Here is a 5,095-nt window from a genome sequence, read left to right as displayed (position 1 = left end):
AACAGCTTTTGTTGGAAGGTAGAAATCAGAAACCTTGGTAGAAATCAACACAGGCAGCAGTAGCCTCCCACTCCCCCTGCATGGGTAATGCAGTTGTGTCAGGTTCCTTCAGTACAGGACAGGATGAATCAACAGCCCTTTCATCATCTCTTTTTTCCTCTCTTTTAGTTCCAGTGAAAAAAAAATGAACACAGTCTACTTTGCTAATAAATCCCTGCTGTGCTTTTTCACAGCAGAGTCACAGGACAGATTTACCCCAGACCAGTGAAATTTCCTCCAAGAGCTGAAGGCAGGGCAGAAAGCAGCAGCCTTCAGTCCCCAAGCCCAAGCAGTTTACAGAGGTGCACTGCAACCTTTGGTCAACTGGAGGGGTCAGTTTGGGCACCTGTCTGCACAGCCACAGGTATTTTGATGCTCCTGCTCGCCTTGTCCCTCTTCTGCACTGGCCCACCCAGAGGGAACATCACTGCCTGCTGTTCCCACCCTAACAGCCTCAGTGTGGACTCTGAGCAGAGATGGCAGCAGGCCTCTGCTTCCTCCTTGCCTCACCTTCCTCCACCAAGTCTGAAACTCTTATGTAGAAAAAAATCCAAATTCTCCTGTTAGCTGAAAGTTTTGCCTGTGCACAGAGAAGAACGAACAGCAAAATCTGATGTCCTTCTGAGAGAATATACCTGTGTTTACTCCTTCCAGATCCTGCTGCTCATGTGTTGAGGATTTTCTGAAAGACTTTACTAAGAAATTGCAACCACAGCAATGCCCAGGTGTTCAGGTTTTACCTGTTTTCCTTAGAAAATTCCAGCATTATGAGACAAAATGGAAATGGGAGGCTCCAGCCACCTGAGGGCTACTTATTTTAGTGGGTTGATTCTTCTTGGACTAGGGGCAGGGCAGCATCTGCTGGCAGCATAACCCTCAGAGTAGTTATCTGATGTATAATGCTGAGGGGAAATATCTCTTCTAAATGCATTCATCAGAGCTGTTGTGGTCTGAAGCTTGGGGGTGGGACAGGTGATCTCTAGGACCCCAGGAGGGTCCTGGGGGATGCAGTTTATTCCCTCCCTTTCCTCTGCCCACTCTTTATAAGAGGCAGGAAGGGGGAGCGATTCCATGCGGCCCTGAGCAATCCTACTGCCATCTGAGACCTGGGGTTTGTATATCCTGTTTACTTGGTATTCCTCCCATCTTTGTATACATACCTACCTCCCTTTTTGCTCTCTGTTCCCTGTTAAAGAACATCCTTTATTTTGTTGAACTTCCAATCAGTGCAAAGCCTCTTTCTTTGGGGGGAGCACACAAAATTCTGTTCCATGCCATGAAATGTTCTTCATTCTGCCCTGAACTCTGATATGGAACCAGAACAAGAGCTTTAAACATCATTCTGTGAAAACATGGCATCTAGGAACTAACAGGTTTTTATTTAATTGGAGAATTTATGCATACTCATTTCTTTTTTGGAGCAACCCTGTTAATACCAGCTGTCTTTCTAGAGTCCCTTCTCTGGTGGCAAGCAGGAATCAGCTTCAAGCAGCTTTTCTTGATATCGACACGTGCTTGAATATTGCAGGGGCTTTCCTTCTTTGTCTGAATGTTAATACTGTTTAGGCAAGGGACAGGACTGAGGGAGAGCACAAGAGCATAGGTGGGGAGTTCCCTGCAGGCAATGAGCCACTCTCTGTGCCCACAGGGGACAGAGCAAGCACGCTTCAGCACAGCAAAGGAGCTTCAGTTAAGTGAGTAACCAACGTTTTCTAACTATCTATAAGTAATCTGTTCTGACAGCTAAACTGGTTTGCAGAACACACACCACTGAAAGCTCTGAAGAACAGGTTACACCAGCATTCCCCAGGAACGTCACTGTACTGCTGTATGCAGTCATTTCCTGAGGGAACCCCCCTGATCTGACCAGGTCCTTGGGGCAGACATGGAGCAGGCATGAGCTGCTATCCCCCCACCTTCACCTCAGCAGCTCTGAAGTACTAACCTAGCATTCCTTCTTGCTGCACCACCTCCCCTTTCATAAAATAAAACTTCTACATATTAACATGACTAACAAATATTTTGCAGATTAAATCAAACAGCCATTCCAGAATGCTGCACATTGCTGCAGGAAGCTGCTTTTACAGTTCTCCTTTAACACCTCTTCTAGCGATGCTGCTATTTTGGTAAAGTTTGTGAGCAGAGATACAGAGCATGACCCAATGTTTTTTTTCTAGAAATGTGTCTTCACAACAATGATAAAGTTTTTGTTTTGTCTGGCAGTTGTAAATACTCACACTTCTAGCAATCTCCTCAAACCTTTAGCGCTAGCTTTACACATGGCTGAAGTACAGGTGCCTGGGCAACGCTTTCCACCAAAATAAATTTTTAAAAACCTCAAACAAAACCAAAATCCTGTGTTTTGTTTTCCTATTTCTTTAATTTTCTTTTAAAAATGTTTCACGTTTCACATGGACTTAGGGAAGATTAAGCTATTAGCAGTTATTAACAAAGTGAGATAGTCAGAAATACAAAAAAAAATAAAAAAAGCCTACCACCTCTCCTCCTCCCTCTTGATCTTCTTCCCAGGCCAAATTTCAGTCCTGATTCTTTTATCTCCTCCTCCCACCTTGAATAGTGCAGGGGAGTGGGAAATGAGGGTTGCAGTCAATTTGTAACACTCGATCTCTCCCACTCCTTGAATTTCCTGTATTTCTCCCACTCTGGTCCCCCATGGGCCACAGCTCTGGCCACAAACACTGCTCGTGCACGTGCTCGTCCACAGCTCCTGCCAGAGAACTTGCTCCAGCATGGGCTCTCCCCAGGCTGCACCTTCCTTCAGGGCACATCCACCTGCTCCAGCCTAGGGTCCTCCACAGGCTGCAAGTGGACATCTGCTCCACCATTAACCTCCATGGAATGCAGGGAGACAGCCAGCATGACCCTGGTCTCTGCCCTGGGCTGCAGGGGAATCTACGCTCTGGCACCCAAAACATCTTCTCCCCCTCCTCCTTCCCTGACCTTAGTGTCTGCAGGAATGTTACTTTCTCTTCCCCTCCCTCCTCTCAAAGCTGCTGTGCAGCATTTTCTACCCTTTCCTCAATATCCCACCAAGTGCCACCAACACTGTCGACCAGCTCGGCTTTGGCAGGTGTCAGCCCCACCTTGGAGCTGGCTGGAACCGATTCTGTCTGACGTGGGGACATCACCTGCTGTCTTCTTAGAGCAGCCACCACTCCAGCTACTAAAATCTTGCCATGTAAACCAAAGAACTTCAAAAAAGCAGACGTCTCCTTCAAAAAGCATTTTGTCAAGTACCCTTTATTCATCTACAATGAATGTGTCTTACTTATTGGAATATGTACTACTTCTGTAATAATTACTGCAATTAAATTCTAGAAAACACTATGCTTACTATATACTAGAGCATAATACACATTTCATGCTTCTTAGAATGGTAGTTTTCTTCTACTTGTAGTTTACTTTTTTTTTTAATAATAAATAACTCTAAATACTGGTGTTATAACTAATTTTCTTCTTCCCTTTTCAATCTTTAATTTACCTTGGTAAAGTTTTTTTGTTTCAGTGTTTCACTAGTTGTTTTCCTTCACTCTGTGTTTGCCCACACTCACACTTGCTGCAAAGCTGTGGTCAACCCAAATGGAAGCTGATGAACTACTTCACCTGGTTTCATCTGCCCACCCTGGTCACACTGAGCACACCACTGCCAGATCTCTGTCAAAGGGAGATATTTTAACCAAGTAATGAAAAAAAGAAAACCACTGTACTGCTGTATGACAGTTTTATTTTTCCAATGAAATGCCCCAGCATCACAAAATAGAACACATTTTCTAATCTTGAAGCCAGCAAGATTGGGGGGGAAAAAAGGAGGATCTAAATTGATTTTCCAATACATAATTTCCATACTGAGACTACAATCAGAGAAAAACCCCTAGAATTAAAATGTAAGCAGCCATTACTTTTGCAGCTCTCTTCTTAAACATGACCTGGACATGTCATACAACACACATATGGTACTTTGCTAGTATAATATGCTACAAATAGAATTATTCAAATGCAACTATGCAGCTTTTCTATTACCTAAGACCTCCTCATTATTATGTTGCAACACTTGTATTATTTACTTCACACTTTGTTACCAGAACAGAAGGATCTTTTCTCCTTTTGTGGTGGATTGTTTCTCTGAAAGGGGCCTTCCCTGTGGCTTTCTTTGGAACAAGGGAGCACTCAGTTTCAGGTGTTATAAACATTGAAAGCATTTCCATATACATTCACAATGAGATTAAGCCTCCATTTTTCAAGTAAAGGTTCTCATCACTGGTAAACTGATGGAGAGAGCCAGTTAGTATTTACTCCTGTCCTCATGTGAGAACATGGCCTGGTTGGCTGTGTGCCTCATAACTGCCCTCATCTCTTGTTAAGGCGTGTGCACCACCACGTCCTGCACAAGAACAGCAGGAACTTGCAGTCAGGATTCTCACAGTATTAATGGCTAGACCATGATAACTGTAGCAGTTTTTAAACAAATGACACTTTCAAAAAATATTTGCAATCGCAGAACTGCATAATCTCATTTTCAATGGGCTTCTTAATTCAAAAGTACTATTTCACTTATTACACATGGCTTTAAAAATACAGTATACATAACACTTTGTGTTACAAATGTCTGAAAAACATTGGAGCCATCAACATTTCAACTCCTTACATTAATAAGGAAAGTAAACAGCAGCATTTTGGAGGAGTATTCAAGTATTTCCCTGAAATACTATATAACAAAAAACAGATCCTACACTTCGTATGACTGTACTTTAGGCAAATATAATTTGCAAGTGCTTTTTTTTTGTTATATAGAACAGTATGACTAATACTTTGTAACAAAGATCTAGCACAGCATTTTGATATGACATACTAAACTGGAATGTAAGAAAACCAAATAAAAATAAAAAAAAAACCAACAAACCTCTGTCATTTATAATAGTTTTCAAGTGCTTCAGTAATAAAATGACCAATCACCATGGCTTACACAGACCAAATACATGAGACATACAAAGCTAGTAAAAGCTGAGTGACAGAAGTACCAGCAAATGCACATGAA

The sequence above is a fragment of the Merops nubicus genome, unplaced genomic scaffold (genome assembly GCF_000691845.1).
Source record: "Merops nubicus isolate BGI_N331 unplaced genomic scaffold, ASM69184v1 scaffold13842, whole genome shotgun sequence".
Lineage (NCBI taxonomy): Eukaryota > Metazoa > Chordata > Aves > Coraciiformes > Meropidae > Merops > Merops nubicus.
Note: the sequence above shows the minus strand (reverse complement) of the source record.